Source organism: Ranitomeya variabilis, chromosome 3 (genome assembly GCF_051348905.1).
Source record: "Ranitomeya variabilis isolate aRanVar5 chromosome 3, aRanVar5.hap1, whole genome shotgun sequence".
Lineage (NCBI taxonomy): Eukaryota > Metazoa > Chordata > Amphibia > Anura > Dendrobatidae > Ranitomeya > Ranitomeya variabilis.
The window spans coordinates 733,719,404-733,743,818 of NC_135234.1; the positions used below are offsets into that span (position 1 = coordinate 733,719,404).

General features: G+C 44.7%; 1 protein-coding gene across 2 annotated transcripts in view; it reads left to right on the forward strand.

The window, feature by feature from the left end:
* The window catches only part of AMOTL1 (angiomotin like 1), a 186,716-nt gene that overhangs the window by 82,347 nt on the left and 79,954 nt on the right, over window positions 1-24,415 (forward strand). The window contains exon 1 of one of the 2 annotated variants that reach the window (XM_077298448.1): window positions 15,923-16,113. The exons of the other annotated variant lie outside the window; for it this stretch is intronic. The gene's annotated coding sequence lies outside the window, so the exon portion shown is untranslated. Of the gene's footprint in view, window positions 1-15,922; window positions 16,114-24,415 lie in introns of those variants that run through there. 2 annotated transcript variants of the gene reach the window in all.

Below are 24,415 nucleotides of genomic sequence, written 5' to 3' on the forward strand. Positions count from 1 at the left end.
CGGTACCTGCCTGGCTCCTTTACCATTTCCTTGCTCCCGTCAGCCTCTGTGTCTCCATATTGTCTCGTCAGCCTCCGTGTCTCTGTAGTATTCCCATCTTCTCCCTCGTCTCAGTAGTTCCTTGCCATTCCCTCTGTTTCCTCCGCTGTTTCCTTCGGTCCCTGAGTTCCTGCAGTGTACCCTTCTTATCTCAGTCGACCCTCCAGCTTCCGTGGCGATAGTCCCTCACGGGCCTGCCCCTAACGCTCCCTGTATAGGGGGCGGTCCACCTGGTCAGCTCGTCCGAGAGGGGTTCGTCGTCACGGTCCAGTGGGTCCACTCTCCGTTGTCCCTGTTTGAATCCACTCTCTCAAATGGGACTGCACTCGGATGACATCTGAGTGCAGCCTGATTCTTACAGCGTCACAGTATCATCAGGCCATGGACCCCGCTGGAGCTTCCGCTACTCAAAAAGACTTACTCTTTTTGCGTGAAAACCAGACTAGGATCATGTCGTTTTTAAAAAATATGGAGTCTCGCCTAGCGGCTTTACAGCCTTCTGATCCTGGTATTGCTCCGCAGTTGGTTGCCCTTCAGCTGGAGCTAGGTCTACAATGGGACACTCAGTCCCATATTTCGAATTTTTTGGCCTCTATTAATGATCGGCTTCTCGCCCTCCAGAATGTGGCCTCTGTCTCCACTCCTGTCTCTGCGCCACAACCCTCGCCCCGACTTGCTAGACCTCCTCGGTATGGTGGGGATCCTAAAGCATGCCGCGGCTTTCTTATTCAATGCCAGTTGCATTTTGAATTGTCTCCGCTACTTTATCCCACCGATCGAGCTAAGGTTGCTTTTATAGTATCCCATTTGGAGGGTGAGGCTTTGGCATGGGTTAATCCCCTCTGGGAGCGTAATGATCCTTTGGTCTCCCAACTCAATCCGTTCCTGGACACCTTCCGCAAGGTTTTTGATGAACCTGGACGTCTGGTCTCTACCACAGAGTCCCTCTTTAACCTTAGCCAGGCCACTCTCTCTGTAGCTCAGTACGCCATCCGTTTCCGGACTCTGTCTTCAGACCTTGGGTGGAATAATGAGGCTTTGGTTGGAGCGTTTTGGCGTGGTTTGTCTTCACGGATTAAGGATGAGCTGGCAGGACGGGACACTCCCACCTCTTTGGATGATCTTATCTCCTTGGCCATACGCATTGATCTGCGCTTTCAGGAGCGCACTCGCGAGCTTGCCAGAGAAAAGAGACCTCTTCGCCAGACCACTATTGCTCGAGGGACTTCTTTTTCTCAAACAGCCCCGGTGGTTTCTTCATCTTCTCCTGAACCCATGCAGGTCGATCGCTTTGAGTCTTCCGAGCAGCGCCGCAAGGAGAGACTCGCACAAGGTCTCTGTTTTTACTGCGGTAGTGCCTCTCATCTCTTACGCGCCTGTCCTCAGAGGTCGGGAAACGCCTCCGCCTAGGACAGGTAAGAGAGGCCTTCCTAGGTGGTTATGACTCCTCTCCACCTCTGGTTTTGTCTGTTATTCTACATTTAGGTTCCCGTCACTTTTCTCTGGAGGCTTATGTTGATTCAGGAGCGGCTGGGAACTTTGTTCAGCTCGAGGTTGTTAACAGGCTTGGGATACCTGTTAGACCCTTGGAGACTCCTAGACAAATAGCTTCCGTCGATGGTCAGCCTTTGCGGGAGACCGTCAACTTAGTTACGGAGGAAGTTGAACTTCAGATTGGAGCTCTTCATCGTGAGAAACTGGCCTTTTATGTTTTACCTTCATTGTCTCATTCTTTCCTGTTGGGTCTTCCTTGGCTGAGAGATCACGAACCCACTCTGGACTGGCGCACTGGAGATGTTCTACGGTGGGGACAGTCTTGTCTGAACAGGTGCCTGCTTCCTGTCAAGCCTGCGTCCTCCTTTCGGTCTGCTTCGGAATCCACGGGAATTCCTCCAGCCTATTGCGCCTTCTCGGATGTCTTTAACAAGAAGGAGGCGGAGATCTTGCCGCCGCACCACTCTTATGACTGCCCGATAGACCTTGTTCCTGGTTCTACTCCACCTCGAGGACGTATTTACCCATTGTCTCCTACCGAAACTCAAGCCATGTCCGAATATATTCAAGAGAATCTGGCCAGAGGCTTCATTCGAAAGTCCTCCTCACCTGCAGGAGCTGGGTTCTTCTTCGTCAAGAAGAAGGACGGTTCTCTTCGCCCATGTATAGACTATCGGGGTCTCAACACTATCACGATCAAGAACAAGTACCCACTTCCTCTCATACCAGAACTCTTTGATCGTCTACGTGGAGCACGAATCTTTACCAAATTGGATCTCAGAGGAGCTTATAATTTGGTCCGTATCCGTTCCGGTGACGAGTGGAAGACTGCGTTTAATACCAGAGATGGTCATTATGAATATTTAGTTATGCCATTCGGTTTATGCAACGCACCCGCAGTCTTCCAGGAGTTTGTAAATGATGTTTTTCGGGATCTACTTTACACCTGTGTTGTAGTGTACTTGGACGATATCCTTGTGTTCTCTCCAGATCTGTCTACTCACAGAAGAGATGTACGGCAAGTACTTCAGCGTTTGAGAGAGAATCGGCTGTACGCAAAACTGGAAAAATGTGTCTTCGAACAGTCATCTCTTCCCTTCTTGGGTTTCATCATTTCCGACGCTGGTTTGTGTATGGATCCAGGAAAAGTTTCTGCCGTGCTCAACTGGCCACGTCCTCTTGGAGTGAAAGCAATTCAGCGATTTCTTGGATTTGCTAACTACTATCGGCAGTTTATCCCTCACTTTTCCTCTCTTTCTGCTCCAATCTCCTCCATGATTCGGAAGGGTGCCAATCCTCATCTATGGTCGTCTGAGGCCGAAGAGGCTTTCCGGTCCATCAAGCAGGCCTTCGCCTCCGCTCCTATTCTTCATCGTCCTGTGGCCAATAAACCCTTCATCCTTGAAGTAGATGCTTCTGCAATTGGAGCTGGAGCTGTGCTCTCGCAGAAATCCTCTTCTGGTCGTCTTGTGCCCTGTGGTTTTTTCTCTAAGATCTTCTCCTCCTCTGAAAAGAATTATTCTATCGGTGATAAAGAACTTTTGGCAATCAGGTTGGCATTGGAGGAGTGGCGGTACCTCTTGGAGGGGGCTTTACATCGTTTTGTAATTTACACAGATCACAAGAATCTGGCATATATCCGCTCTGCGCAAAGACTAAATCCTCGGCAGGCCAGGTGGGCCTTGTTTTTCGCCAGGTTTGACTTCGAACTTCGTTTCCTGCCAGGAGATAAAAACTCCAGAACCGACGCTCTGTCTAGGTCATTCCAGGCGGTGGATATGGAGGAAGAACCTGCGCACATCATCGATCCTGCTAGAGTCATCACAGTTGCTCCTCTCTCTCTTTCCTCGTTGCCCCCGGGTAAGACCTTAGTTGCTGAAGAGAACAGAGAACGCGTCTTACTTTGGGGTCATGCCTCCAAATTAGCTGGACATGTAGGTCTCAAAAAAACCCTCCGTCTGATCTCTCGCTATTACTGGTGGCCTACGTTGTCCAAGGACGTCCAAAGTTTTGTCGCCTCTTGTCCCTCCTGTGCCAAGAATAAAATTCCCAGGCAACTACCTTCCGGGCTTTTGCATCCTTTACCGGTACCCTCCACTCCGTGGCAACATTTATCAATGGACTTCATCACTGACCTGCCTTCTTCATCTGGTTGTACCGTCATCTTCGTGGTCATGGATCGTTTCTCCAAGATGGCTCATTTCATTGCACTACCTGGTTTGCCTTCTGCTCCCGAATTGGCAAAGATTTTTGTTCACCATATTTTTCGTCTTCATGGTCTTCCTTTACATATTGTTTCTGACCGAGGTGTTCAATTCACCGCCCGCTTCTGGAAATCCCTCTGCAAATCTATGAACATTTCGCTTGACTTTTCTTCGGCCTACCATCCGCAGTCCAATGGCCAGGTGGAACGTACTAATCAGACCTTGGTAACTTATCTCCGTCATTTTTCCAATTCCCATCAGAATGATTGGTCTGACTTGCTGCCATGGGCTGAGTTTTCTTACAATAACCATTCCAGCGAAGCTACTAACAAATCTCCATTTTTTATCGTCTACGGTCAACATCCTGGTCTTCCTCTTCCGGTTCCTCCTGTCTCTACTGTACCAGCGGCTGATCTTCTGTCTAGAGAGTTCTCCAGGGTCTGGCAGGAGACCAAGTCTGCCCTTGAGTTGGCTCAAGTCAGGATGAAGAGACATGCGGACAAAAGACGCCTCGATTCTCCTATATTCCATCCTGGGGACAAGGTTTGGGTTTCTTCTAAATTTATCCGTCTCAAAATTCCTTCACATAAGCTGGGTCCTCGCTATATCGGTCCATTCGAAGTTTTGTCTCGTATTAATGACGTCTCTTACAAACTTAAGTTGCCTGCCTCTCTGCGTATTTCTAATTCTTTTCATGTGTCTCTCCTTAAACCCGTAGTTTTTAATCAGTTTCATTCTTCTAACCTTTGTTCTCCTTCGCCTGTTTCCGAGGATGATGTCTTTGAAGTTAGGGACATTTTAGCCATGAAAAAACTTAGAGGGAGAACTTTGTTTTTGGTTGACTGGAAAGGTTTTGGTCCTGAGGAGAGGTCCTGGGAGCCTCGTGAGAACATTCAGGCCCCTCGCATTTTGTCCCGGTTTCTTTCAAGTCTTAAAAAGGAGGGGCGTAAAGACGGGGGTACTGTCATGCAGCGCTCGCCCCCGGCTTCTGCAGCTCGCCGGGTGCGCGCGCGCGGCGCATTCAGCTCTGCGCGTGCGCACATCTGATTCCTCTGTTGGCACTCCTTCCTGTCCTCTCTGTCATCCTGGAGGACTGTAACCCGGAAGTAGCCCTCACGCTGGTATATAAGCTGCTTCCTGCTGCTCCTCTGTGCCTGATGATCATTTGTGTTTACAAGTGCTTCTGGTCACCTGTGGTCTCTGTGCGTTCCTAGCTTTCTGACCTTGGGACTCATCCTTCCTCTGCAGTACCTGCCTGATTTTCCTGTGTTCCTGCTTTGTTCCTTCAGTTCCTGTTTCTCTGCGGTACCTGCCCGGCTCCTTTACCATTTCCTTGCTCCCGTCAGCCTCTGTGTCTCCATATTGTCTCGTCAGCCTCCGTGTCTCTGTAGTATTCCCATCTTCTCCCTCGTCTCAGTAGTTCCTTGCCATTCCCTCTGTTTCCTCCGCTGTTTCCTTCGGTCCCTGAGTTCCTGCAGTGTACCCTTCTTATCTCAGTCGACCCTCCAGCTTCCGTGGCGATAGTCCCTCACGGGCCTGCCCCTAACGCTCCCTGTATAGGGGGCGGTCCACCTGGTCAGCTCGTCCGAGAGGGGTTCGTCGTCACGGTCCAGTGGGTCCACTCTCCGTTGTCCCTGTTTGAATCCACTCTCTCAAATGGGACTGCACTCGGATGACATCTGAGTGCAGCCTGATTCTTACAGCGTCACACCCAGCAGTAAAAAAGAGCAACCTTGTCAATCAGTGCCTTACAGACACTGGGATAATGGGAACTTCTCTGTATGAAAAGTGGCCTGTTATACAGGTGGATACAGGTACCGACAGAATTCGGGACTATGTGGCAAGTGGTAACATAGTAACATAGAACTTAAGCTTGAAGGAAGACTTTAAGTCCATCTAGTTCAACCCATAGTCTAACATGTTGATCCAGAGGAAGGCAAAAAAAAAAACCCGTGCAGCAAACACTAAGCTCTACATTGGGAAAAAAAAATTCCTTCCCGACTCCACATACGACAATCAGACTAGTTCCCTGGATCAACGCAAGGAATCTAGCATATATAACCTGTAACATTAAACTTTTCAAGAAAGGCATCCAGTCCACTCTTAAATGTTAGTAGGGAATCACTCATTACAGCATCATACGGCAGAGAGTTCCATAGTCTCACTGCTCTTACAGTAAAGAATCTGTGTCTCTGATTATGCTTAAACCTTCTTTCCTCCAGATGTAGAGGATGCCCCTTGTCCCCATCTCAGGTCTGAGAGTAAAAAGATCATTAGACAGGTCTTTGTGCTGTCCCCGCATATATTTATACATTATTCCAGAAAGGATGGCACCTATTGTGACGAAGGAAGCCCAAGAGAGGGGTGCACATCTCAGAACAGAAAGAACCTTCCAATGCTTGCAACGGTTTGTGTATTGGCCTCCATTAAGTCAAGTGGTAGAAGTTTGTCGGAAGTGCCATCAGTGTGAATTGGCTAAGCCTCCAGAACAGAGGGCACCCACTCAGGTGATAAGGACGTATGAGCAGATGGAAGTGTTGATAGTGGAATACCTCATGATCGGTCTGTCCGATAATGGTTGTGAATATGGCTTGGTGCTGACGGATCATTTAACGATGTTCGTAGTGGTGCCTTCTATCAGGGGTCAGAAGGCAAAGTCAGCGGCCCGAGCCATCTGTCACGACTTCATCCAGTTATATACCTGAAGAGGATTCACTCCAACCAAGAAGTGTGTTTCCAAGACCCTTTGCACCGACTCTATGTCATTGAAACGTCCAATTCAAAGCCTCAGGGAGTGGGGCCTGTGAACATTTCAACAGAACGTTGATACAGATGCTGAGGATATTGGAAGATGATCGAAAAATGACATGTCCTGAATTTATTCCGGAGTTACAACAGAGCTCACGCCACAACTGGGTACATGCCTTGCACGTTACTATTTGGCTGTAATGGCCGCAAAATAACTAAAATGGAACTTGACCCAGAAGAAGATTACACCAGAATGAGTACGTCCACCTGGGTGCGAGAACACTGGCAGCTTTTGGGGCAAAGATTCCAGGAAATGAACCATCCAGATGCAACCCCAGTGCAGGAAGCACCACTACAGCCAGGAGATCTGAGTCCTGATAAGAGCAAAGGATCCTAGGGGCAAGTTGGATTACAGATGGGAGGCAACTCCTCACCGAGTTATGAAGAGAGTACACCCAATGAATCTGGTGTATGAGGTCCGGTCTGAGGGAAAAGATCAAGCGGGAAGACTGCTACACTGCAATATGCTTAGTCCCTGTGCTTCTGGTGGAGAGAGAGAGTAACAGAGTCCCCACAGGAACAGGTGAACCCTGCACCACCAGTACTCGTGGATGATGAAGAGGGATGAGTAGTACCTGCTTTGCCGAGAGAGGCGATGCTACCACCTCCAACTGATCCAGGGAACATGTCAGGGGCTGAACGCATGAGAGAAGTACTGGATCGCCCCCCAAGGGCCATGGGGTACTCGGTACCGGGTCTGGTACTTCACAGGGGGATGTCACGGTGGCTGACCTGGTCCGTGGCCCTGGGACGTCCGTGTAAAAGGGAAAGGTCTTTAAGGGGAATGTTCATGACGCCACCTGTGGTATTCGGTCAGGGTGACCGACGCTGCTTTAAGGGGTCCGCTGGGGTGATGTTATGGCAGCTAGATGGTATACCTTCCCACAGGTGAAGTGTATCCCCAGGGCTTCCCGGTCTACAGATGGTGAATGATGAATGGCGCAGTGGAGATGAGGACACAGGGTTGCAGTCTCTTTACCTTTATTGAAGACTTCAGCATCCACAGTCCAGGGCACCAGATCTCAGGGCAGGCAGAGTCCGGCCAGTTTGGAGGCAAGTCCAGAGTTCCCTTGTCCAGGTGGAAATCAGTAGCCTTCCCTTGCGCTACGGTGGTGTAGTCCCTTACTGCCTTCACATAAGGGTCTCACAGATGTGGTGTTTCGTTCTCTCTGAACCCCATATAGGATAGGACAATACCCGTATGACTGCTGGCTTGAGCCTGTTTATAGGGTCTCTTAGATAACCCGGCTCTGTAGGTGTCACCGTGCCTCCTGTGTGTAGGTGCGGACAGGTAACCTGCAATTAGCTGTCCTGTCAGTCTCTGAAATAAGGCGTAGAGGTCCTTACTCCCTCGGTGTTCCGGCTACCGGGATTTTGCGCCTCAGAAAGAGACAGCTTGAGCTGGGCTGGTCCCCTTCTGGTATCCTCTCCTTTGCTTCGACTTCTTTCACGCTCGCTGCAATACAATTCTGCCTTTCAATGTCTCTTTCTGGGAGCTGCAGCTCTGAGGGCATGCACAGCTCCTTTAACCTTACATCCTCCTCAGACTCTGGTCTGGAACGTTCTAACTGAACTCCTTTCTGGAGCTCTGCTAGGAACTGACTTCTGTCTGGAACTCACTAACTTTCCCTACAGACTACGAGTTATATATATATGGGGAGTGACCTAATAGATAGGAGCAGAAGCTCCCCCTGGTGGTCTGGAGTGTGAACTGTGTTGCATGTTTGTGATACCTGGATGCAGTTATCCTTCTTTGCCTCCAAACGTAGCATCACTCTCCCCGAGAGGAAAGCAATACCACTGCAACGACCAGGACCCTAGGGCGCCGCAGTACCAAAAGGCCAGAGTGCTTCACGTAAGATAAGCCAGGAGTGTTCCAATGCTGGTGTCCCACCCACAAAATACAAGGAGGATGACTTAATTTGGAATTACATGATGCAAGAGACACAAGAATTTGCTCGGAATTAAGCAATGCTGGGACCGCCTCTGAAGAGCATCTAAAGATAATATGATCTTTCTCGCCAGAGAACTGGCAAATTTAAAGAAGAGAGGAATGTAAGGAGATGAACAAATTAGAGATTTCACAGTTTGAGGCCTAATAGATAGTGATGAGCGAGTATACTCGTTACTTGAGATTTCCCGAGCACGCTCGGGTGGTCTCTGAGCATTTTGGCATGCTCGAAGATTTAGTTTTTATCGACGCAGCTGCATGATTTGCAACTGCTAGACAGCTTAAATACATGTGGGAATTGCCTAAGAAACAGGCAACCCCCACATGTATTCAAGCTGTTTAGCAGCCGCAAATCATGCAGCTGCGTCGACAAAAACTAAATCTTCGAGCATGCCAAAATGCTCTGGAAATCTCGAGTAACGAGTATACTCGCTCCTCACTACTAATAGAGTGTCGGCAAGCAGGCACCGCCATTTGCTGGTGAAATGTTGTGGGACAAGAGAAAGTAGCAAGAACTTCATCAGCAGGACTTGTAGGAAGAAATGCTTGTTTCCTCAGGGGAAGAGGTTGGAGGAGACACCAGGTCAGGTGACAGCTGTGGCGCAGTTATTAATTATGAAAGGTGACGGTCCAGTAGGGCAGAGTAGGGGAGGAGTTGGCACCTGGACCTGTGGAAGGACAGACATGTGGTGCAGCTGAGTTGGCTTATAGACGCCATAACGAGTAACCAGATCTGAGTGGAGAACTGAATAACCAGATCTGAGTGGAGAAACGAGTAACAAAAATGGAGTGACAAGAACCAAATAAACTAATCCAAGTGAGGAAGCGAGTGACCAGAACCAAGTAACCAGATCCAGAGTCGAGTGACCAGAACCGCAGATGAGAGACCAGAGCTAGGAGATCCAAGCCGAGTGTGCAGAGCCAGGGCAGAGGGAGACAACTAGGCTGCCGAAGAGGGATGTTCGTGTGAGCTGTAACTTCCGCTTTTCCTATCTGTAATATAAAAAATGTAAACAATAAAAATACTTTGTATTGCTGAGTATAAATATCTAAAATAATAATGTTGAGGGAGGATGTAAAGTGATCCTTCACGGTTAACTCAGTGATTTCCAAATTAATCTACAGGGCGTTGCCGGCAACTGAAAATGACCAGACGGAGACGTGTGTCTCTGTTTGGGGGGATCAAGCAGATCTCTGGGCCCCCGTTTATTGTGTATCACTTTTCATAGTCATAGAAATTATACTTCAACCAATCAGCATAAGAACACGCTCACAGTTCTTAACCAATAAGAATGCAGGAACAGTCTGTACATCAAGGTCTCGTAGAACAATACACCCTCAGTCTCATGTCCTGTCCAGATTGCAACAATCAAGGTCTCATAACAGCTGTGAACTTTAGCCTAATAACAAAATGTATCTTAAAACAGCGAAATGGAGTCGAAAAGCACAAAATGGAGAATCTTTCTTAATTTGTTCCTTCATAATAAAATATCACATTTTTTATTTCACATGGCATAAAACAAATGATTAGTAAAACTGTAAGGCCCCTATTTATAAAGACTGGTGTTTTGTCCGCTGGAGTAAGATTTGCTAAATTGACTAGGTAATATGCTCCTCTTTATGAATTTGTGGCAAATTTCAGCTGTCGCGTACCAGCGCAAGAAGTGTTGCTTCAGCCAGGCACTGCCACATGTCACTGTTGAAATTCACGCTATGCAAATAATGATGAATTTGTGGGGTGTGCTTGGCCACACCCCTTCTGGCCAGCTCCGCCTACTTTTCAAAAAGGAAAACTCACAAAATCAATCAATTGTGGCATAAACTGTTTGATGAACCGTCCCCCTGTGGATCTTTATTCTGGAAAAATAATAAAACACAAAAAAAGCTGTATAAATTTGGTATTCCCGGAGTCACACTGTCCATCAATAAAACAAGGTGAATGCTGATAGTTAAAAATATCCAGAATTGTTTATTTTTTATCCTGATTTCTATAAAAATAGGATAAAAAAAGTGATCGAAAAGTCAATCTTTTCTTTAGCAAAAGTGACACAACATAAAAACCTTTGCATATTCAGTTTTACCTCGAGGGGTTGTCCAGGCTTGGAGTACAAGATTGCAGTCTCTGGTGTCGGAAGCTGGGGGCGTCTGGCCACAAGTATGTGATTTGCATACATGCAGTCATGTGCCGACTAGACGTGCGTGGCCTCGCTCTATACAAGTGTATTGAACACGTCTAGTCGGAATGTGGCCAGGAGTATGCAAATCACATATTTGTGGTCACATGACCTCCCGCTCACTGTGTGGATTCATAAGAGCGCAGTCACTGTGCTAGTGGAGGAGGATCCTCCATGGCAGCCGCTCTTCACTTCTGTGCCCCGCCATGGCACCACGACGTCATGGCATCAGGGGAGACGTAGTCACTAGACCTCACACGACGTCATTTACATTTTCCTAAAAGCAGTCATTCATAGTAGAGAGCTCGACCCTGGTCCAGCGGCCATGTCAGTAGTCTGTGGGCACCGGGCGGGAGCCTTGTGGACCACCTCCGACCTCTCAGCATCCCTGGCGCATCTTCTGATGTGACGCCTTTGTTGTGGCATGACCTCACGCCGACCCAACAAACCGGCAGGTAGGAGGCCGTCCTCAGGGTTCCCGCCCGGTGCCCACAGACTACTGACGGGGCCGCTGGACCAGGGTCCTGTATATCAATTGGCTCATCTCTAAATTATTACTATCCAGTAAGTTACGTGTACTCCAAAATTGTGCTCCATGTGGGTGCAACATAAAGTAATCTACATCAAGGGGAAAAAAATGGTTTTCTGGAATGATAAGATGAATCGGTACCACCCGGAGTGACTAATTTTCTTTGGTATTTTTAGGTAGATGCATGTCTGTAGTTTATTTTTTGATATGATAGCCCTTACATATACGTAGCTTATTAACCCCTTCAGCCCTAGGCCTATTTGTACCCAAGTGCCTAAGCCAATCTGACCTGTGCCACTTCATGGGCTAATAACTTTGGAACGCTTTCACCTATCCAAGCCATTCTGAGATTGTTTTCTCGTGACATATTGTACTTCACGTCAGTGCTAAATGGGAGTCAATATATTTTACCTTTCTATATAAAAAAATGCTAAATATTCGGAAATTTTGGAAAAATCGGCAATTTTTTAACTTTGAAATTCTCTGCTTTTTACAAAAATACTGATACCCCCCATAATAGTTATTAATTTACACTCCCCACATGTTTACTTCATATTGGCATCATTTTGAAAATGAAACCTTATTGTTTTACGACGTAATAGGGCTTATAGTTTTATGCGCAATTTTTCACATTTACAGCAAAACCCACTTTTCAAAGGACCAAGTCACTTCTGAAGTCACTTTAAGGGGCTTACATAACAGAAACCACCCATAAATTACCCCATTTTGCAAACTACACCCCTCAAGCTGTTCAAAACTCATTTTTAAAAACTGTTAACCCTTTAGGTGTTCCACAGGAATTTTAGCAGAATGAAGGCGAAATTTCAAAATTTCATTTTTTTTCCAGATATTACATTGTAATCCAATTTTACCTGCAACCTAGCAAGGGTTAACGGCAAACCCAAACTTGGTTACCCTAATTCTGCAGTTTATAGAAACACCCCACATGTACTCGTAAACTAAAGTATGGGCACACAGCACAGCTCAACACGGAAGGAGCGCTATGTGGTTTTTGGGTGGCGGATTCACTGGAAGAAATCTAGGGGGCCATGTCACATTTGAAGGCTGCCTGAGGTACCCCCACAGTGGAAACCCCAAAAAGTGACCCTATTTTGGAAACTACACCCCCAAGGAATCTTTTAGGGGGTATAGTGACCACTTTGACCCAACCAGTGTTTCACAGTAGTTGGAAACACTTGGTTGAGAAAATGGAAAAAGTGCATTTTTTACATGAAGGTGTCATTTTAGGTTATCTGGAAACAGGAGAAGTTCAAGAACATTATAATTAGAATGGGTGTCTTCCACACAATCTGTAATCTCCTCTCTATCATAGGGAACAGATTTCAGGATGCAGGCCTTAGAGATCTGTGTGTTGAATCCGGTGTAATCGCTGAAGGATCAGTGTCTGGAGTGATGGACGGCCGGAGGTACAACAGAGCAGTGAGACTACACAAGCTGGTCTATGAAGCACTTATGAGGCTTGCATGGAAAAACTTCCTTCCATGGCTAGAAGAAAACCATGCAAGGGACCTTCACCATCTGGATGAAACACTGAAGAACATCACAAACTTTCGCATCAGTGTGTCGCAGGGATCCTTCGAAAAGCTCTTGGATAATGAATCTTGCACACTTACCCTGAAGCTCTTTCAAGTTTATCTTGAGACCCTCAGAAATGAACAACTCTCAGCATTCTGGATGTCATACTTGGACATGGTCGAGACCATGCTGGCCCTGGTTCGAGCTTCAAGAGAAGGCAACTGGATGCTTCACCTAGGAGCAATCCGACAGATGATACCATGGTGTTTTGCCTATGACAAGGTCAACTATGCCCGATACCTAACCTATTACTATGCCACAATGTCTCGGCTGCCCATAGAACACCCAGAGGTCCATGAATACTTCATGCAAGGTGGCTTTTCGGTCCAGATCGGTAGCAAGAATCGTTTTGGACGAATTCCTGTGAACCCCTTCAACAAAGAGCATAATGGTGAACTTATCAGTTTGTCAACAGCGACTGTAGCACCACCAGATGTAGCCAAAGACCTTCAAGGGGCATACAGTATAGGAGAGGATGCATATCAAACATTCAAGGATGAGCGTTTGGGTACCGATAAGCCAACTACATTGTTTCATGACAAGATGACGAAGAACAAACTTAAAACGTTCTCTAACATCCAAATGAAGACACGCAGACAAGGTCTTGGCAAGGAGGTAATTTTGAAGGCTGACAGAAACCTATTTGGCCAGATGATACTTGTAGCTGAGAACAGAAAGCTACAAATGAGTGATGTCTTGACTCATCCCCTGGGTCCATTGCCATGGGCACTTGCCAATGGTGATGGGTCTATCCGCAAGACCAACAAGGCTGCCCTCGCAAGGGAGTTGGAGAGGAATGCTCGTCCTGCAGAAGTGATCCCCGAGCCCTCTGCAACCATCATTGATGGGATGAGCCTGGTTCAGAAACTGAAGGGAAACAATGCAACATTTGGCCAGCTAGCAGGCACAGCAATGAGTCGCGCTATCCATGAGGGTGCTAAGAGCAAGCGCATTGATATTGTCTTTGACGTCTACAAGGAGACATCCATCAAAGATACAGAAAGAGTCAACAGATATGAAGGCACAGGGATCCATTTCAAGAACATTCAACATGGGCACAACATCCAGCAGTGGAAAAAGCTTCTAAGTAGTTCCTCCAACAAGGCAAGTCTCATAAAGTTTCTGGTAGAAGAATGGAAGGCGAAACACCACAGGGAGAAGCTTGAGGAGAAGGAGCTGTATGTCACATGTGAGCAGCTCTGCTTTAAGATCACCAAAGAACAGTGGGAAGAGGCTGCTGACCTTAAGTCAAATCAAGAAGAAGCAGACACACGCCTCCTTCTCCATGCTCTTCATGCAGCAGAATCTGGTTACAAGTCGGTCATCATCACTTCGGAGGATACTGATGTCATGGTCCTGTGTCTGGGCATGTGCCACAAAATCCCATCCCACCTGTTCCAGAAATGCGGTACACAGAACCGGACAAGATTCCTGGATATCACCACTCTGAGCCGAACATTGGGAGGCAGCGTATGTGATTCATTGATTGGTATGCATGCATTTACAGGCTGTGACACCGTCAGTGCATTCGCTGGCCGTGGGAAGATGACGACACTCAAGCAGTTGAAGATGAACAAGACATACCAGGATGCCTTTCAGGAAGTTGGTCGTTCATGGGAAGTGTCTACCGAACTTTTTGAGAAGTTACAGGAAATCACCTGCCACATGTACCTGCCAACTACCCAAACAACTGAGGTAAACAGGCTCCGTTATCAGCTGTTCTGTGCCAGACGTGGAGTGGTAGAGTCAAGTCAACTCCCTCCTTGCCAGGACTGCCTTTTCATGCATGCACTGCGTGCAAACTACCAGGCTGCGATCTGGAGGAGAAGTCTGCAGAGCCAGCCATGGGTTGCAAACCCAACAGACTGCGGTTGGATGATAGATAACGACGGAAAGCTTGTTGTCAAGTGGATGCAAGGGGCACCAGCACCAGAAGCTATTATACAGCTACTGTCCTGCAAGTGTGTGCGGTCATGTGAACTTCCTCAGTGTACTTGCCTCAGCAATGGCCTGAAGTGCACAGACATGTGCAGATTACAGACATGCCAGAACAAGGGTACTGAAGACGAGCCAGTAGAACAACAGTCAGATTCAGAGTCCGATGTTGAAGATATTATGGAGTAACATATATATATATATATATATATATATATATATATATATATATATATATATATGCACATGACATGTTCAGTGTGTATTTACATAACTTGGATTAAATTTTGTTACAAATACTACATCTAGTCACTCCGGGTGGTACCGATATCGTCATATTTGGTTCTTGGCTCATGCTAAAATTCCTGTGGAACACCTAAAGGGTTAACAGTTTTTAAAAATGAGTTTTGAACAGCTTGAGGGGTGTAGTTTGCAAAATGGGGTAATTTATGGGTGGTTTCTGTTATGTAAGCCCCTTAAAGTGACTTCAGAAGTGACTTGGTCCTTTGAAAAGTGGGTTTTGCTGTAAATGTGAAAAATTGCGCATAAAACTATAAGCCCTATTACGTCGTAAAACAATAAGGTTTCATTTTCAAAATGATGCCAATATGAAGTAAACATGTGGGGAGTGTAAATTAATAACTATTATGGGGGGTATCAGTATTTTTGTAAAAAGCAGAGAATTTCAAAGTTAAAAAATTGCCGATTTTTCCAAAATTTCCGAATATTTAGCATTTTTTTATATAGAAAGGTAAAATATATTGACTCCCATTTAGCACTGACGTGAAGTACAATATGTCACGAGAAAACAATCTCAGAATGGCTTGGATAGGTGAAAGCGTTCCAAAGTTATTAGCCCATGAAGTGGCACAGGTCAGATTGGCTTAGGCACTTGGGTACAAATAGGCCTAGGGCTGAAGGGGTTAATAAGCTACGTATATGTAAGGGCTATCATATCAAAAAATAAACTACAGACATGCATCTACCTAAAAATACCAAAGAAAATTAGTCACTCCGGGTGGTACCGATATCGTCAAATTTGGTTCTTGGCTCATGGACTAATAGGAAAAAGTCTTCTCTAGACACTGAGCACATTGTCGGCACTAGGACCCTGCTCAGCATCAGACACATACATCTCGCCGGCACTAGGACCCGGGGCAGCAGGCGGCCACATGAGCAGTCGGCTCTAGGACCCCGCGCCGCTCGCACATTCCTCTCATTCCAGTGAATGGGGCTGATTGTTGGTGCAGAGCGCTGAGCGCAGCCCTCACTGCCCACCGGGACGGGACCATGCTGAGCCCCCGGCCGCGCTCCCGCACCCCGGCCGCGCTCCCGCACCCCGGCTGCCCCCAAACTTTCTGCAGCAGCAGACTCGTGTGACAGGTAAAGGGGGAGGCTGCCTGGTGTCCGGCTCATTCTGCAGAGCCGGGGAAAGTAGTGGAGTGTGCGGGCACAGGGATGGGGGCACAGCAGCCTCAGGACACGCTGGCATCCTGGCAGTGCCACCTCCGACCTGTGCCCGACACTGAGCGCACACAGGCACGGTGTGGGGAGAATGGCACCTCTGACACATGGAAACAGCTGGAGCTGCTGCTAGTACCTGCACTTATGGGCGGCATTATAGCTGATATTATATGTGCTATACTTATAGCTAGTATTATATGTGCTATACATACAGTATATATAGTATTCTATGTAGTATTAGATGTAGAATTATATGTGCTACACTTATAGATAGTATCATATGTACTAATTATATCTAGTATTGTATGTACTTATTATAGCTAGTATTATATGTAGTATTAGATGTAGTGTTACTACCTGTACTATCCTTATTATATGTAGTATTATATGTACTATACTTATATGTATTATTATATGTAGTACTAGCTGAAGAGCCCGGCGTTGCCTGGGCATAGTAAATATCTGTGGTTAGTTATAGCACCTCACTTCCCTTATTTTCCCATCACGCCTCTCATTTTCCCCATCACATCTTTCATTTTCCCCCTCACATCTCTCATTTTCTCCTTCACACCTCTCATTTTCCCCCTCACTCCTCTTATTTTCCCCCTCACTCCTCTCATTCCCCCCTAACACTTGTCATTTCGACCTCACATCTGTCATTTTCCGATCACTCCACTATTTTCCCTCACTCCTCTCATTTTGCACTCACACCTTTTCATTTTCACCTCACACCTCTCATTTTCACCTCAGTATATACATGTTTGTCATGTCCCTTATATATAGTATACACCTGTATGTCATCTCCTGTATATAGTATATACCTGTATGTCATCTCCCCTGTATATAGTATATACCTGTATGTCATCTCCTCCTATATATAGTATATACCTGTATGTAATCTCCTCCTGTATATAGTATATACCTGTGTGTCATCTCACCTATATATAGTATATATTTGTGTCATCTCCTCCTGTATATAGCATATACCTGTATGTCATCTCCTATACATAGCATATACCTGTATGTCATCTCCTCCTGTATATACTATATACCTGTAGGTAATCTGCTCCTGTATATAGTATATACCTGTGTGTCATCTCCTCCTGTATATAGTATATACCTGTATGTCATCTGCTCCTGTATGTAGTATGTACCTGTATGTCATCTCCTCCTCTATATAGTATATACCTGTGTGTCATCTCTCCTGTATATAGTATATATCTGTGTGTCATCTCCTCCTGTATATAGTATATACCTGTGTGTCATCTCCCCTGTAAAAAGTATATACCTGTGTGTCATCTCCTCCTGTATATAGTATATATCTGTGTGTCATCTCCTCCTGTATTAGACCTCGTTCACACGTTATTTGGTCAGTATTTTTACCTCAGTATTTGTAAGCTAAATTGGCAGCCTGATAAATCCCCAGCCAACAGGAAGCCCACGCCCTGGCAGTATATATTAGCTCACACATACACATTATAGACTGGTCATGTGACTGACAGCTGCCGAATTCCTATATGGTACATTTGTTGCTCTTGTAGTTTGTCTGCTTATTAATCAGATTTTTATTTTTGAAGGATAATACCAGACTTGTGTGTGTTTTAGGGCGAGTTTCGTGTGTCAAGTTGTGTGTGTTGAGTTGCGTGTGGCAACATGCATGTAGCGATGTTTGTGAGATGAGTTTTGTGTGGCGACATGCGTGTAGCAACTTTTTGTGTGTCGAGTTGCATGTGACAGGTTAGTGTAGCAAGTTGTGTGCAGCAAGTTTTGCGCATGGCGAGTTTTTCGCGTGGCGAGTTTTATGTGTGGTGCTTTTTGAGTATGTGCAAGTTTTGTGTGAGGCAACTTTAGCATGTGTTGCAACTTTTGTGCATGTGGCAATTTTTCCGCGTGTGCAAGTTTTGCGTGTGGCGAGTTTTCCATGAGGTGAGTTTTGCACGTGTGGCGAGTTTTGCATGTGGAGAGTTTTGCGCGTGGCAAGTTTTGAGCGGCGACTTTTGTGTTTCGACTTTTATGTGGCGAGGTTGGTGTATGTGTGGTGAAATGTGCACTGAGGGTGGTATATGTGTTCGAGCACGTGGTAGTGTGTGGCGCATTTTGTGTGTGTGTTCATATCCCCGTGGTGGTGTGGTGATTATCCCATGTCGGGGCCCCACCTTAGCAACTGTACAGTATATACTCTTTGGCGCCATCGCTCTCATTCTTTAAGTCCCCCTTGTTCACATCTGGCCGCTGTTAATTTGCCTCCAACACTTTTCCTTTCATTTTTTTCCCCATTATGTAGATAGGGGCAAAATTGTTTGGTGAATTGGAAAGCGCGGGGTTAAAATTTCACCTCACAACATAGCCTATGACGCTCTCAGGGTCCAGACGTGTGACTGTGCAAAATTTTGTGGCTGTAGCTGCGACGGTTCAGATGCCAATCCCGGACACACATACACACATACAGCTTTATATATTAGATTACTACCTGTACTACACTTATTATATGTAGCATTATATGTAGTATTCCTACCTCTACTATACTTATTACAGATAATACTAGATATAGTAAATATAGTACATGTAGTAATACTATACAGCGGGTGAAATATTATTGAACATGACAACAATTTTTTAAGTAAATCTATTTCTATAGGTGCTGTTGCATGACATTGTCACCAGATGTTGATAACAACCCGTCCAATCCACACAGGCAAAGAAATCAAACCACAGATGTGCATAAATTAAGTTATGTGTAATAATGAGGGAAAAGTATTCAACACATGACGATAGAGAGGTGCAAAAATCCATGGAAAGTCCTGACACCAGCTGAAATCTTTCAGTAATTAGAAAGCAATCCTGCCACTTAGTGAAAACCAATATCAGCTGGTTCAACTGATGCCCTATAAAGAAATGTCTCATTACCAATGTGCAACACATGAAATCTCTCATCATGGCTAAAACCAGTCAGCTGTCTCAAGACCTTTGCAACCTTATTGTTGCAAATCATACTGATGGCATTCGATACAGTAGAATTTCAAAACTACAGAAGGTTCCAGTGGGCACTGTTCGGGGGCATAATCCTGAAATAGAAAGAACATGATTTCACCATAAACCGGCCACGACCAGTTGCTTCCCACAATATTTCACACAGAAGAGTGAAAAGAATTATCAGAAGAGTTATCCAAGGACCACCCGTGGAGAGCTCCTGAAAAACCTGGAATCAGCAGGTACAAGTGTTTCAAAGAAAACCATTAAGCCTCCATGGCCTGTATGCACGCTCACCACGCTAGACCCCATTGCTGAACAAAACCTGTTCAAGCTCGTTTAAAGTTTGCTCAGCACCATTTAGACAAGCCTGTGAAATACTGGGAGAACATAGTCTGGTCAGATGAGGCCAAAATTGAACTCTTTGGATGCCATAATACACATCATGTTTGGAGGCCAAAAGACACTGCATGTCACCCCAAAAACACCATACTAACAGTGAAGTTTGAAGGTGGGAACATCAAGGTGTGTGGCTGTTTTTCAGCATACGACACTGGCACTCTTCATAATTGAAGGATGGATGCATGGACAAATGTACCAAAACATTCTTGATAAAAATCTGCTGCCATCTACCAGGATGATGAGTGAGACAGTGATCCCAAACACACAGTCAAGGAACTCTCAAATGGTTTCAGAGAAAGAAAGTAAAGCTGTTAGAATGTCCCGAGCCAATCACCGGACCTGAATCCAATAGAAAATGTATGGAAGGAACTAAATCTCAGTGTTCATAGAAGGAGCTCACGGGACCTTCAAGATGTGAAGAGTGTGTGAAAGAATGAGACAAATTCATACCTAAGCAATGCATGCGACTAGTTTCTCCATATAGGAGGCATCTTGAAGCTGTCACCACCAACAAAGGCTTTTGTATAAAATATTAAATAAATTTCAGTAAGAGTGTCCAATACTTTTTCCCTGTGTCATTTCTCATTATAACACATAACTTAATTTATGGACATCTATGGGTTGATTTCTTTGCCTGTGTGGATTGGGTGGATTGTTACCGACATCTGGTGAGAATTCCATGTTAATAGCACCTTTACAAATATATTTATTTAAAATTGGAGACTATAGATTCTTTACTGTAAAAGCAGTGAGACTATGGATTCTTTACTGTAAAATCAGTGAGACTATAGATTCCTTACTGTAAGAGCAGTGACACTATAGATTCTTTACTGTAAGAGCAGTGAGACTATAGATTCTTTACTGTAAGAGCAGTGAGACTATAGATTCTTTACTGTAAGAGCAGTGAGGCTATAGATTCTTTACTGTATGAGCAGTGAGACTATAGATTCTTTACTGTAAAAGCAGTGAGACTATGGATTCTTTACTGTAAAATCAGTGAGACTATAGATTCCTTACTGTAAGAGCAGTGACACTATAGATTCTTTACTGTAAGAGCAGTGAGGCTATAGATTCTTTACTGTAAGAGCAGTGAGACTATAGATTCTTTACTGTAAAAGCAGTGAGACTATGGATTCTTTACTGTAAAATCAGTGAGACTATAGATTCCTTACTGTAAGAGCAGTGACACTATAGATTCTTTACTGTAAGAGCAGTGACACTATAGATTCTTTACTGTATGAGCAGTGAGACTATAGATTCTTTACTGTAAGAGCAGTGAGGCTATAGATTCTTTACTGTAAGAGCAGTGAGACTATAGATTCTTTACTGTAAGAGCAGTGAGACTATAGATTCTTTACTGTAAGAGCAGTGAGGCTATAGATTCTCTACTGTAAGAGCAGTGAGACTATAGATTCTTTACTGTAAGAGCAGTGAGACTATAGATTCTCTGCTATAAGATCAGTGAGACTATAGATTATCTGCTATAAGATCAGTGAAACTATAGATTATTTACTGTAAGAGCATTGAGACTGGATTTTTTTCTATAAGAGCAGTGAGGCTATAGATTCTTTACTGTAAGAGCAGTGAGACTATGGATTATTTACTGTAAGAGCAGTGAGACTATAGATTCTTTACTGTAAGAGCAGTGAGACTATATATTCTTTACTGTAAGAGCAGTGAGACTATAGATTCTTTACTGTAAGAGCAGTGAGACTATAGATTCTTTACTGTAAGAGCAGTGAGACTATAGATTCTTTACTGTAAGAGCAGTGAGGCTATAGATTCTCTACTGTAAGAGCAGTGAGACTATAGATTCTTTACTGTAAGAGCAGTGAGACTATAGTTTCTCTGCTATAAGATCAGTGAGACTATAGATTCTCTGCTATAAGATCAGTGAGACTATAGATTATTTACTGTAAGAGCATTGAGACTGGATTTTTTTCTATAAGAGCAGTGAGGCTATAGATTCTTTACTGTAAGAGCAGTGAGACTATGGATTATTTACTGTAAGAGCAGTGAGACTATAGATTCTTTACTGTAAGAGCAGTGAGACTATATATTCTTTACTGTAAGAGCAGTGAGACTATAGATTCTTTACTGTAAGAGCAGTGAGACTATAGATTCTTTACTGTAAGAGCAGTGAGACTATAGATTCTTTACTGTAAGAGCAGTGAGGCTATAGATTCTCTACTGTAAGAGCAGTGAGACTATAGATTCTTTACTGTAAGAGCAGTGAGACTATAGTTTCTCTGCTATAAGATCAGTGAGACTATAGATTCTCTGCTATAAGATCAGTGAGACTATAGATTATTTACTGTAAGAGCATTGAGACTGGATTTTTTTCTATAAGAGCAGTGAGGCTATAGATTCTTTACTGTAAGAGCAGTGAGACTATGGATTATTTACTGTAAGAGCAGTGAGACTATAGATTCTTTACTGTAAGAGCAGTGAGACTATAGATTCTTTACTGTAAGAGCAGTGAGACTGTGGAATCTTTACTGTAAGAGCAGTGAGACTATAAATTCTTTACTGTAAGAGCAGTGAGACTGTGGATTCTTTACTGTAAGAGCAGTGAGACTATAGATTCTTTACTGTAAGAGCAGTGAGACTATAGATTATTTACTGTATGAGCAGTGAGACTGTGGATTCTTTACTGTAAGAGCAGTGAGACTGTGGATTCTTTACTGTAAGAGCAGTGAGACTATAGATTCTTTACTGTAAGAGCAGTGAGACTATAGATTCTCTACTGTAAGAGCAGTGAGACTATAGATTTTTTACTGTGAGAGCAGTGAGACTGTGGAACTCTCTGCCACACAATGTTGTAATAAATGATACACTACAAAAGTCCAAGGATGGCTTGGATGCATTTCTTGATAAATATAATATTACAGGTTAAGGCTACTAGGGACGTTGATCCAGGGAGCCAGTTTGATTGTCGTATGTGGAGTAGAGAAGGAATTTTTCCTCTAATATGGGACTATTAGCATCTGCCCCATGGGACTTTAGCCTTCTTCTGAATGAACATGTTGGGGTATGGGTAGAACTCAATGCCTACCTTCAACCTTAAAAACTATGAAACTATGTTTGACTCCTAATTTAATGCACCCATGAGAACAGTTTAAGAATAACAGGGAAACAGCAATATTTGGCTCACGCCATTGCTTCACTGGCACTTGCCGCTGCAGATGATTGCACCTTGTCAGCCTGGTGTTAGGTTCAGGTGGGGGCTTACAGTCTGCAGATGGCGTCCAGTAGGAATCATATGTGTAGGCTTTCACGCTTCAGAGCTGCTGTTCTTCACCATTGTGCCATGACTTTCATTATATGAAGTTGCACGGAAATCTTCTCCCAATAGAAGTCAGTTTGGGAGAAACCTCTGGTATGGGATCAAGATGAGTTTCACACCTTTGTAACAATTAGTTCTGTTCTCCCTGCTGTAAAGTCCAGCATCCTACCAGGCGCCAATTGCTCATTGCAATGTCATTGCTTCAGTAAGTGAAAGTGTGAACGAACTTTGCAGTTTTGCTTAAGAACCTCCTACTGTTTTGTATCTACAGCATTTAAGCATACCTACAGTAGGGAAAATAAGTATTTGATACACTGCCGATTTTGCAAATTTTCCCACCTACAAAGAATTGAGAGGTCTGTACTTTTTATCATAGATTCTGTTTCTCACAGGTGAAGTGTACCTAACAATAAAAAAAAAACAAACAGAAAATCACATTGTATGATTTTTACATAAGAAAGTGGAAGGTCATGTGGTCAGATGAGACCAAGATAGAACTTTTTGGTATCAACTCCACTCGCTATGTTTGGAGGAGGAAGAAGGATGAGTGCAACCTGAGGAACACCGTCCCAACAGTGAAGCATGGTGGGGGAAACATCATACTTTGGGAGTGCTTTTCTGCAATGGGGACAGGACGACTGCACCGTATTGAAGCGTGGATGGGGTCATGTATTTCAAGATTTTTGCCAGCAACCTCCTTCCCCCAGTGAGAGCATTGAAGATGGGTCATGTGGCTGAGTCTTCCAGCACGACAATGACCAGAAACAGACAGCCAGGGCAACTAAGGAGTTGCTCCATAAGAAGCATTTCAAGGTCCTGGAGTGGCCTAGCCAGTCTCCAGACCTGAACCCAATAGAAAATCTTTGGAGGGAGCTGAAACTCAATGTTGCCCAGCGACAGCACCAAAACCTGAAAGATCTGGAGAAGATCTGTAGTGAGGAGGGGGCCAAAATCCCTGCTGCAGTTTGTGCAAACTTGGTCAAGAACTACAGGAAACGTCTGACCTTTTTGCAAACAAAGGTTTCTGTACCAAATATTAAGTTCTGTTTTTCTATTGTATCAAATACTTATTTCATGCAATAAAATGCAAATTCATTACGTAAAAATCATACAAAGGGATTTTCTGGATTTTTTTTAAGATTCCATCTTTCACATGTGTGGTGTACCTACAATAAAAATTACAGACCTCTCCATTCTGTGTAGGTGAGAAAACTTGCAAAATCATCAGTGTATTGAATACTTATTTTCCCCATTGTAATGGTCTCAGACTACAAACAACCCTTGTGTAGTCTGATCCCGCAGTCACACTCCGTAACCTATCTGTCCACTATATATTATATGTTGGTTGCAAAAGTAGACATCGGCTGTCAGTCAGCTGAGAAATGTCATTGTATAATGAGAAACTGATGCAGATTAGGGTGGTCGGCATCCTCCGTTCACTGTGTAGTGGCTGCTGCCGGTGCTGCAGATCAGCTCCTTAGAGCGACCGCTACACGGTGAACGGAAGGTGCAGTTCTGCTTCATTCACTGCTCACATCAGCTGCTCGCTTTGGCTTACCGGAT